This window comes from Saccoglossus kowalevskii, chromosome 6 (assembly GCF_978046115.1).
Source record: "Saccoglossus kowalevskii chromosome 6, keSacKowa6.1, whole genome shotgun sequence".
Taxonomy (NCBI): domain Eukaryota; kingdom Metazoa; phylum Hemichordata; class Enteropneusta; family Harrimaniidae; genus Saccoglossus; species Saccoglossus kowalevskii.
The window spans coordinates 33,462,723-33,475,829 of NC_140646.1; the positions used below are offsets into that span (position 1 = coordinate 33,462,723).

The 13,107-nt window shown below is 31.3% G+C and overlaps 1 long non-coding RNA gene across 1 annotated transcript in view; it reads right to left on the reverse strand.

The window, feature by feature from the left end:
* LOC144359226 (uncharacterized) overlaps window positions 1-12,315 on the reverse strand; it is a 31,045-nt gene extending 18,730 nt beyond the window's left edge. Inside the window, exons 1-2 of the long non-coding RNA XR_014929717.1 lie at window positions 12,269-12,315; window positions 10,069-10,192 (exon numbers count right to left, since the gene is read on the reverse strand). This is a non-coding gene — a long non-coding RNA (uncharacterized LOC144359226). The remainder of the gene's footprint in view (window positions 1-10,068; window positions 10,193-12,268) is intronic.
* Window positions 12,316-13,107: the final 792 nt, after the last annotated feature.

Sequence of the window (13,107 nt, forward strand, 5' to 3'; positions counted from 1 at the left end):
CAGATTGTTGTGATTTGAGCTCTGAGACTATCCCACTTGTCATAGTTAATTTGTACAAAAATTTCTCTTACTGGTGTTATAAGATGAAAAAACTCCTTCTGGGAGCTAGTTTTTCTCCCATTACACACTTGTAATGTAAAATTTTATAAATTCATTTGTGTTTTGTTGGCATGTATGCTACCTAGATTTATACTTAGGGAAATGGAGTCCCACAGGAAAGTACTAGAGACTCTCTGAGGAACCGAAAACTCATTGGATCTAGTGAAATATTCCTGATCCGACATTGCCCGAGTAAACCCTATCAAAATTTCTCTGGAAAAATCAATTTTAATGTTCTATGTAGCGTATAGATTGAATGTAATCTGTTACAGCCAGCTACAAATTCAAATAAATCATAGCCCCATGCGGATGTTTATCTTCCAGACTGACTTTCTATAGCTGGCGGGAAGATTTTCTTCTACCTCTGTGTTAAACTCAAACTCGCTTTTGCTTTTATATGTCAGTTTTTGATAGGAAAATGCACAGCGCTCAAAACATTCACATGTCATTTTTAATTTATTACTTTCACACTTTTAAAGTGAAAAATAATATTTTTGTCAATGTAGGTATTGATGACCCTCCCCCTATTATTAGTTGTTTTGATGCAAATAAATGATTTTTCTTGTTGGTCCTTTATATTTTCAACACTCGTCATATGATTTCAAAAATTTATTCGATAATATATGCAAATGTGTGGTATGCGATGAAGATCTCATGCGAATTGAACACCCCACGAAAATAATCCCCAAATCGCAAGACAAACCAACATTTCTTGAGATTCTCATGCAAATTAGTGAGTTTTCAAAAAAAATGATTAGGTCTCAACTCAGATTGTTTTTGGTAGTGATACAAAAATCTTTCATTTCTGTTTATACAATCAAATTTTTCTGAGCATTCATTGCATTCTATGACGCTTTTGGTAGAAATAAGATTGATTGACGCATATTCAAAGCATACAAAGTGCAAGAGATTGTTCGCCATACATGGTTATGAAGGTTGCACACCTTTATCGTATAATTCTATGAACAAACTCACAAACAATGCTTTTCCAAGGAATGCTGGAAAGTTCAAAGTTTGCAAAAGCTTCAACACATGGCATATTTTCTTTGTTCTTCATAAGCTTTACAGTAAAACAAAGCAACACATCATCAGCATATTTTGTTTGTAATTTTGACAGCTTTTATCATGTGGAAAGTGACAATTAGCATATTTTCTTTGTTCTCCAAAAGCATTACCAGCAAACAAAGCAACGCCTCATTAGCATATTTTTAATTGTTTAGAGTTATCAATTAGCATAAATTCTTTGTTCTCTTAAAGCTCATCAACATATGTTTGTAATTTTTTTTACCTTTAATACTGACAAGAGATCAATTAGCATATTTGATTTGCTCGGTTAATACCAAGTAACACATCAGCTTATTTAAATTGTACTTTTTATAGCTTTTAAACACGTAAATGTATAGGCATTAACTCATCAATATTTTTTTTTGAAGGTCAGATTCTTTGTTTTTTTTATATAATTCTTATAATACACAATTTATTCTTCCATTTACCTAAAAGAATAGTTTCAATAATTTAGACTCCTTTAACCAGAATGGAATATTCCATTTCTATGGCAGGAGTATTGGGTATGTTTTCTAATAGATACATTGCTTTCAGTTCTCGTGTGTATGGTGGACTGGGAATGTGGAGGGCAGCTTTGCGATAAAAGTCTTGTATATAATCACTAATTTATAGTAGATACTAGGTTGTTATAATTTGGGTACTGAGGCCTGACCTGACTCCCAGCAAGTCCAATCTCAGAGATTAATATCTTTTGTTTTAAATATTACATTATGTTATGAATTTTTCATTTCCTCAGGAAACATAATGAAACTCTGAATTATTGCTTTGTGATATTACATGTGTACAGCTGAATAAAAAAAACATTGACCAAGAATGAAATATTGACACTTTTATTATGAAAAATAGGAATATTGGTAATAATAGACATTTTACGTGCATACGTCAGTAACTTGCAGACTCACTTAAAGTCTGTGTGTAGTCACAAGTTCTTGCACTAAGGGAACAGATTTTTTTCAGTATTTCTTAGTATTATAAGTCAGATTTTACAAGGATTGGATATGTGGGGAAAGTATCTAAGGAATTTTTTTTTTTGATTACTATAAGTCATTTTAATTTCAAGACTCTCATTTTGTAGCACACTAGTTAACTTTTCGTTAGCTTGTGAGTCATAGCGATTATTACGAAATTTTATACTCATAAATGCTGTCAAATTATCATATCGCAAAAATTTATAGCGTCAAAAATTAAACAGTTTACAGTCTCATGTTAAAATTTGATTGCTTATTCAAATAAAATATTGCATATAAAGAAACCAATTTGTATACCCATCCTACTTAGTATATCCTATGCAAACCCAAAACACCCATCTTTCCTTACCAGTGCATTTTGTTACACCCACTACACAATCCATCACCCATATATTTGTATGTACTTAGTAAAATTCCCACACATATCCAAAACATCCATACTTTCCCACCCAGTGCATTTTGTAACACCCACTACACAACCTGTCATCATACTCATCCAACTTTGTGTACCCCACACATACCCAAAACACCCAACCATTCTTACTCAATGCATTTTGCTACACCCGCTACACAACCCGTCATCATACCCATCCCACTTAGTGTACCAAACACATACCCAAAATACTCATCCATTCTTACCCAATGCATTTTGTTACAACCACTACACAACCCGTCATCATACCCATCCAACTTTGTGTACCCCACACATACCCAAAACACCCATCCATTCTTACTCAATGCATTTTGCTAGACCCGCTACACAACCCGTCATCATACCCATCCCACTTAGTGTACCCCACACATACCCAAAACACCCATTCATTCTTACTCAATGCATTTTGTTACAACCACTACTCAACCCGTCATCATATCTATCCCACTTAGCGTACCCCACACATACCCAAAATACCCATCTATTCTTACCCATTTTGTTACATACTGTATTTAACACTAAATGACCTCACACACCATATTTGGCCATTTTGTTACATACTGTATTTAACACTAAATGACCTCACACACCATATTTGGCCATTTTGTTACATACTGTATTTAACACTAAATGACCTCACACACCATATTTGGCCATTTTTTTCCCTTTTATCATTTATCCCCATCTTCAAAACCTGACATACTAATATGATATTCCCTTCACCAAATCTTTCACGAGATGTATATAACAATTCAAATGAACAATTGGATGAATATTATTATTATTATTTGTACATATATTGTACATTATATTATATAATTTGAATTATTTCAAATCCTGACTCACTCACGTTTATTTCTACTATGTATAGAACTTACTGTGTGAAGACTCTGCTAACCCTTCCTATCTCCCCTGATTCAATCACTTACAATATTTATTCTGTATAGCAATCCCACTGTGTAAAGAAAATGATGAAGAATGTACCTCGATAACAAGCCTTAACTATATTTTAATAAAATATATAGTTTTCAGAATATTACTGATTTAAGATAAATATTAATAACAATCCAATCATAGATAAATTGTTTGTACTCCAGATTGTGACATCAAATTAAGACTTTACATACTTAATAAATCTGTCATTGTTTTGATTCAATTATTTGTAATATTTTGTTTAGAACAATCAACACCAACATCGGAAATATATTCTTTGTTTTTATTTTGATAATTATACTATAAATTAATAAAAAGTTATAGACATGACTACCCGGTATTTGAAAATGATGATTACATAAAGCCAAAATAATAAATGGCTTGCCCACTATGTAATAATAATTTTTTTTTTTAAATTAGTTTTGAAGTTAAAAATGATTTTCTTTCAGCTACTTTATTGGAATTGCAGCGAAAGCATCTTGCTGTAACATGTACTCATTCCCAAGGGATAGATTGTTATGACAAAAATGTAATTTTTCAATACTTGTCAATAACTTCCTACGCTAGATTTATAGTCAAATCAAGTGTTCTTTTGTGTTTGAAGTAAAACCCTTCGTTTAGGTCTTCAATCTTTGTCAATGTGATTTTATTTTTCATTTTTCTGGTCTATTGATGTTCCGTTTTCTCAGCAGATTCTCATATAACGTTTAATCAATTCCACTTTTCTCACTAAGACCTCATTGATTACATAAAATGCCAATTTTTTTTTTACATGAGAAATAGATTTTTCTAGACTCTAGTTGTAAAAAGTTCATCTTTAATTCTCGAAAAATTGATATTTGTTATTGTTATTTTAAAGATTTCTTGCAGAAATCGTTTTTTTATTTATTTTTTAGACAAGCTCCCAGTCACTAACAACATATATACTTTGGCCTATTATGCTTAATTGCATATGTGACTTGTGCATATTCTTCATGATTTACGAACATTGTATATCCAGTCTATTCCTTTTCTTGAGAATATACAAATTATAATTATTTGCTTATACTCTCCTTGGGAGAAGGTGCATCTAACTAACCATTAACAAGCTAGTCATTTAGGTATAAGCAGCCCAATAAAGTTGTTTCAAATTGAAATTTCCAAAATTTTTTAACTCTCGTTTATTGACTTTTTGGGGTATAAAGTATAAACCCAAATACTCATTTAAATGAAAAAACAATTCAGCCAATATTAGGTTCAATCACATGGAACACAAGAATTTAAAATAACTCAGTGATGAAAGCAAAAATAGTGACCGACACAAGTGTATGTTGCACGACAGTAACTTGAACCAGGGACGGCGAACATGAAGGAAAGAGACCATGCAGAACCAATAAATGCCATGAAATGTCCAATCGCAGGCAACTTCCAGTAAAATAGAATCCTAGCTGTTCTTATGTTCCATCACTGTAAACATGTATATATGATGTATCATCATCAGTTGATTTTCTATGATGGACAAATGTGCGATACAAGACTTAAACACAAGGACCTGACATACAAGTTTGACTGCTCATTGAAATCATTCACTCCCGCTAATCACTCACCGCTGCTATATAAAAAGAAACAAGCTGCATTGTTGGCTGTTTCTCACGTGGTCACCAAGTACACGCCTCATTGGTCAATTTGTCACAAAGTGTGAACGCAAACAGGGTGATTTACGAGCTGCATTCCTTCAGATGGGTTTGTTTTTACAAGAAATGATATTCAGCCTTTGTCAATGTTGAGTTAATACATGGTTATATGTAGAGTTGAAATGCAAAGTGGATTGAAAATGTTGAAATTTGGTGTTTTAATGTTTTAACAAAAAAACTTGACCAATTGATATCCTGGGACAGGTTTGGAGTACTCATGGTCGTGTGTGTGTGTGTGTGGGGGGGGGGGGGTGTTCCAAACTGATTTTCCTTAAATGAAATTGAATCACATCAGACTTCTACTTATATTCATGATGACATATTAAACAAAAATTACCCTACATTCCATCTTCCCAGGTCTCCCAAGTAATTCAAATAGTGCAAAATTCAAAATCCCTATTGTAAAAACTTGCTTGATTAAACAGATGATGTAATTGTGTTTATAAGTCTAGTCTTTGACCCATAGCCTACAATCTTTAACCTGCCTTAGTTTTTCCATAAATTCCACTTTTTTTTTTAATGATCCTCTAAGCTTTCTTACTTGACTGCATGGCCACCATTGTTAGGCATCTGGGACTTTTTACCACCTTTCATGGGTTCACCAATCAAAGTTAATTTCTTACAGTTGAATGTCTCTTAACACTTTCACCACCAGACTTTCTCACCCAAATTTGTTTCCAATTTTTTTATATATATATTTTTTTATATATTCTTCAATATTTCTGAAATGAACCCTATTTTTGGAGCCAACAGACAAAATTTGAGTAAAATTTCAGTTATTACTCATAAAATTTTTGTCCCAATTTTCTGAAAGAAAGTGCAGACTATAAAATTGCACTATTTTGTGAATTTGTGATGAAAAGAGGGAACCAGTGGTGAAAAGGTTAGACTAGAAGTAAGAAAGTTAAATCAAGTTGATGAAAATTGAAATGAAATATGTTCACTTCACAATCGTAATCTCCACAATTGATAATTTTCTTTCTTTTTTTTGAAGAAAAAAAATATGTATTATAGTACTGGCTTTGATCTCCTTAACGATTTTTGTTCACCTTCTCAGCATAGCTACAACTTTTTGTTATAAGGATGCAAAAGAGGGAAAGATGTTTCCTACATCAGTATCATCTTTCTTAGTTTCCCCTGTCACAGTATCTTTCTTTCTTAATCAAAATGTGACAAGCAAAAGAAAAGCAATCACATCATGCATGGCAATCAAAGGGTCAAAGGTCACCTAATGTCTACACATTCCATCGGTTAAAATAGCTTTATACATCACAACAACAAAGATAAACAAATGAACATTATCCAGTCAACATTGGTTTTCCTCATTGTGCAAAAAACACAAAAATTTATCATATATATATTTTTTTCTTCAAAAAAAGCCAAGGAAAAGAGTCCTTCTTCGGTGCTTTGACAGTGATTTACACCTCCGAAGGATGGACGGTATTGATTTTTTACTGTAATCACAATCTGAATCCTGACAGGTTGTAAATTTACCTTGAGACACCGAATTAACCAAATCATGACTACTCTTAATACTGATTATGTCCATTGCTTTTTTTCTCTGTGTTGTAATAATATATTTTATTGTCGGTTTTCATTCAGATTGCTACATCACTAATGGGAATATTAAACTATAATAAGTCTAATATCAAGTTTTGAAATTTCATCATCTATATACTTGTTTCTAATTTAATATGGTTATCATTGCTTTTAGGCTAGTCATCTAGAAATATCTTTCTTTGCTCTTACTCTTTTAAACAAGTAAATTCCAAAAGCGAATACTGAAACTTTTTTGTGTTTTTTATATTTATATTATTGTTGAATGTCATTTTTTTATTATAAATAGAAAGAACAGATAATAAACCACACTACAGGAAATTAATCAACATAGGAATGATATTTTTTTTATTCATCTGCCTTCCTAAAATAAGCAGAAAAATGGAACTTGACAGTTAGCCTGGCAATTCTGCTTCATCACAAATTCTAAGCACAAGTTACAAATGAAATTGACATTCTGCCTGCATCAAACGGTGCTTAATTTTGTCCAGTCTTGTACATTACTTTCAAGTCATTCATTTCTCATGAAAATTACTATAATTCACCTTCATGAAATTCTTATATTCCTCTCTCCCATGGTTGGCTAATCAGAGAAATGTATAATACCTCTCCCACTTTTCACTATAGTTTTTTTTAAATAAATCTTATTTCTAACTTAAGTTGATTTTGTTATAACTTTTACTCATACGAGTATTAGCAAAATACTGTGAATAAGGTTAGTTTTTAATAATAGCGGGATTTGAGATATACGGTAGTGGTTTTAAGATCAAAGACTAATCCCAAATAATGATGATTATTCTTCCCTGTTCTCTTTAAGCCTCGTTGTATGCATAGATGTATTACAAAAGGTCAAGCACTTCCATTTCAAGAATAATGTTTTCTTTGGGGTTAATAATATTATGAGTTAATTCAGTCATGCAATTCATTTTTCAGTAATTGACAAGTGCCAGTGTTGTTCTTTTCATTCTTGCATTTCCATTTCTAATATCGCAGCGTGTCTCTCATCGCTTCTCGCTTGTTAATTGTAATTTTGTTCAACTTCTATGACAATCAGTCGCCTGTCAGTGTGGCAGGAAATTTGTCATCTCGACTGAAACTAAAGCGAATCTGGAATTATTTTTTTCTCATCTCTCCACATGAGAGTGAAATTAGTTTGATAGGTCGTGAGGAATTCACTTCATTTTACTCTGATCCATAAAAAGTAAAATACTTCTCAATTTGTATCAGTGTGATCAATTGCTTTTTGAGGTGTTTGTTAAGGAGGAAGAGGTCAGAGCTAACAATATGATACAATAATAAAATACTTAACCCCCATGTTCAGCAAGGTCACTATTATGATATCTCATATATATCGGCTCATCACTTTGTATTTTATGTAAATTACATTGAAAATTGATCCATTAGAGTGTAATTAACTTAATAGAACTTTTAAAGCTCGTTTTTTTTCCCAAGGCAAAATAGGAGTAAATATTTCTAGTAATCCTTTCATTGTAGTATTTGAAATCCGCTAAATCTGTTTTATCTCCTTTGTCCCTTCACAATAGGTAGAATTTTGTTTTTGAATTTTTACTTTAAATGTGTCAATTAATGTGAATATTGCATTATCTTGTTATTAATTTCCATTTTTGAATTTTCTGCTATTATTGGAGGGACTCTGGTCAAGTAATTATTAAACGAATAAAAGTAACAGTTATTGGGTTTTTAAAAGGACTCTTTTAAGGTAAATCTTTTTCTTTTAAGGTAAATCATGACGTGAATATTTTTGTCAGGGAAAAAAAATCAAAAGTATGAAAAACATTACATTCCCTGAAGTGATGAATTCCACTTTAAGTATTAATTATTAAATATGGAATATAAAATATGGGTGATATGCAGTAGCAAAATGATTATTCAACGTTCTCTGTCATCCTTTGTGTTAAATAATATTGTTATACATTTAGTATCCACCAATCACATGGCTCTTACTACAGTTCATATAGTACTGGAATCAGATACTGTCATTGTAAACAATATGTCTTAGAAATTTAACAGGCCCAACATGGTAAAATTATCACCAAAACTTTAATTATTAGCCGGATAATTTTGCAATAGATTTTAAATACAAATCGTCACCAAGATCTTGTTAAAAACAAAAAGGCCACATGACATGACACATCGTGTCAGGGAGAAAATTAAACTCTTTTTGAGGGGCAAAGTCTCATGACTCTCTCACTCTTAACGAGATCTTGTCGGCCATTAATGTTTGAAAGTCTATTGTGAATGTGAATCTGCATGATTGAGTTATCCTCACCGCTAAACAAATTGTATGCATTCTACAGAACCTAATAACAGATTTGACTTTTTGAACTGTGATTATGATGAGCTTCTTAATACAATAATCATATTTGGTGTTTATTCATTCATTACAAATTATGGAAGCCTTTAATTAAGGCCATGCTAAAATATAATATTTAATCTTGAATATAATCTCTAAATTTTGAAATCAAATCTAAAGATTTTGAGTTCTAATCTTGAAATTTGACTTTCATTAGTTAAAGTTAGACATTAAATTTTGTAATTAACATGGGCTTCCATAATGTGATTCTGATTTTCAGCAGCAGAGGATAAGACTTTGTGCCAGTATTCAATGTAAAATGGATATAGTTTTACATATTTAGTTAATCGTATATAAATATATGTTCATTCATTCATTCATTCATTCATTCATTCATTCGTTCGTTCATTCATTTATTTATTTATTTATTTTTTTATTTATTTTTTTAGTTTAAACAAAGTTCAAATGATGCAGTATTAATCATACCCCGTCACCCATTCGACTCACTTTTCATCCTACTACCACCCACATTTTGAAAGAACCATTCCTTAATTACATAATAAATTAAGAAAAAGTTCTTTGGTTGCTACATTACTGAACACAGGGGTTTCATTTTGAAACCATTTATTTGTATAGCCATAAACTGCAGTATTTCAAAAGTTTAACAGCTTTGGATGTTGCCCCTCAAAAAACAAACCTGTATATCACAGAAACATTTCACAAATAGCATTCTACTATATCAGTGCATATGCTTCTCATATTTTAGTCACATTTTGTAAAATTTCAAAGACTGAACGCCGACAATAACAAATCGACAAGTTCGGCACAGAACTGAAGCTGATATAATAAAATCACTGCATGTAACTGTATATTTGTGTTAACCGGAAGTATAGCAACCTGTCTTTGCTTAGGAGACTGATGCTATCCCGTGTCAGGTAGCCTAGCAACTGGAAAAAACTCATCTTTTCTCACACCCCTTATTCATTCGCCTGCAAACATTGTTATTTTGAATTCCTATTTCCTTACCTTAGTAAATTCCATCATCTTCATTTGATTGGCAGATATAAAAAATTTCCTTCACTTACCACAATATACCCTCTCGCCTACTTGAAAATGCCATTTTTGTGACATTATTATGCTTCATGGAATCCTGAATATTGATTGAGAAAGCAAAAAAAACACATCTAAGATATTCCATACATTAAGAGCAGGCAATTCATATAAATAATATGTTCTAGGGGACATTTGTATGCATGAATCCAAAAAGCCTAGCTAATATGAAGCACAATTTTAATATTGACTATGCAAAATGACACCTGTAAAATGCTTTGTTGCCTCTCAGCAGGAAATTTTAAGGTATTTTAATATCCGTGTTTTGCTTTGATAATAACCCAGGGTGATTAAGCCATGAAAACAAGAAGTGATGCAGAAAAATCAGAGAAAAATGGCCAAAGTTTAAGTAAGAACAGGTCAATTGATGCTCTTTCTTAATTTTTCACCTTTGACTGGTTTTTCTGCTTAATAACTTTAATGTGAAGTAATGCAAAAGAATGCACTGAGATGTACTATGATTTATATCATGTAGACAGGAATTTCATATTTGACTGGAAGAACATGCTGTGTCTGAAAGGAGTTTATGAAGCATCCTATGTTGTCCAACAAAGAGTCGGATAAATTAACATTATTGTTTGAGGAAGTCATGTCAAAAAGCTAATCAAATTATACATTTATTCAACTTTTTTTCTATGTTCATTCTTTTTTTTATTATTATTATTTTAATTATTCATAAAGTGTTCAACTAGAGATGATGGTTAAACCTTGCAATGTAAGCAACAACATGCTCTTTGGAAAAAAATACACAAATCAAATCAGATGTAGTGATTGTTGGTCACCATGGTAATAATGTGTTGCCATAGCAGGAGCCAATCAGGCAGCACCTAGATGTTTTCTCATGAATATTCATGACTTCCAAATATGGGTTCATAATACATGGAGATTGGATAGAGCAGTTAGAAATTGTTCCCATCATTTGTTGCTTGATGAAAAAGATGGTGTTTGAACTGAAAATTGGAGATTTCCTTTTGCAGGCAGAGTTCCTGAAGGTTTTATTCATTACGTTTGGGATCTATTCAATTCTTTTTATACTCAGTAATGAAGCTGGGGACTGGCTTCCTTTTGTGTTGTAGTCTGAGTGTACCCCAATTTTTTCCCAAAATATTGAGTTAATGACTTCATTGATATCAACACGGTGAACTTTTTTGTACCATAGACTTGTCATGTGTATTTATGTTCGAACAGTCCATTCATATAGATATTGAAGATCAGTATCTGCCTATATTACTCAATTCTGTCTCCTTACGTATGATGAAATTAGTAATTTAAACCAATTTTCTGTGACAACAACATACAGTATAAATATTTCTCTCAATATGATATTTTATTCCAAAAAATGTCTTAGCTGATTTTGCATAGTACTGAGCCCAGGAAACAAACAAAAAACTTTCTGGTCAATCTGTTTGCAACAATCACTATGGTGCATATGTTCATTTATTTTTATTGTAAAATTGTCATAAAAAATTATGCTTCTATTTAGATTTTTCATGAAAATTATTTTTTTTGTTTTTTCAACAATTCTGACAAAAACATATTAAAAAAGCTGTGACCAGAAGCATGATTTTTTTCCAGTTTTCTATAATTAGGACTTTTATCAGAATTACAAACTTGGGCAGGAAGTAATTAAATATGGCAGTAGATTATTTTCATTTATATTTATATTTCAAAGTCCTTGCCAACAAAAACAAGCAAACCACTTTGCATTAATTAATTAATTAATTAATTAATTAATTAATTAGATTCAAATGAAGAATTAATAAATGTGCAGTTTGCTAAACTCAAACATAGATTTTGAAATTAAAATTGTGAATTTATTAGAAATTCAAACAGTAGTAAATTAGTTTTAAATCAATAATTTCATCAGTTTTATCAAAATACACGGCAGACTTATGTCAATTGAAATAACGATGTCATTCTTTTGTCCCAGTATGGTATATGTGTGACCAATATATTACAATATTTAGACAAATACTAGAGAATTTACTTTTAATATTACAGCCAGATATGTCATCTAAATAATCATTAAATTAAAGTAATTAATGTTTACATTATTCATGTTGGATATTGTACCTGTCAAATGTAAATATGTACAAAATCATCGATGGTTTCATACCTGATAGTATATGCAAATTTGTCCATTTTTGTTTTCCCTTGTTTCCTAGATGGAAAAAAAAATGATAAAAAGGTTATGTAAATGACATCCGTCTAATAATATTTTATTGCATGACTTGTAAATTTAATAAAGCTATTGCTCTGCTGTGTTTGTTTTTAATTTCAAAAATTTGCTGGAATTATAGTTTAAATTAATCCGAAAAGCCGCTAAAGAAATAAATTTTTCCGCCATTTATTTGCAGGCACTGATTTTTTATCACAACCATAAATAATAAGACGCAACGATATTCCCAGTATGTATCAGTTTCAAAATTAAAACAAAAGAGTATTAGAATTCATATAATGATACAATTTTTAAAAAATCATAATAAATAGACAAAATATTAAAAATAAGTCTTAATGGAAGGTTAAAAATAAAAATGTGATCTTCAATATTGTCAAGAGAGCTGTCACTATGTGAATTTCTATGTCAACATCTTGCATGGGTGCAGGGTTAATCATCAAAAACATTGCCGTCAATGCTGTAAAGTGACCCAACCTTGCCAATTATTAAAGAAATAACATCAGAATATATGAGGTGGGAGGAACGAATAAAAGAAAACAAAAAACAGCATCTGCTGATCAATGACTCAAAGGAAAAAAATCAGTGATATGACAAATCAAAGAAAAATGATCCCAATAATTCATATTTCATAAGAACAAAGTAATTGCTGCAAAGGGAATGACATGTCATGTTTTATCTTTTATTTGATCAACTGTCGTGGGACTGGCAACGTGATAGTCGATCAGACAAAATTTACATACCATTGATGTATACTGCGGAGAGAGTCAATTTGATCT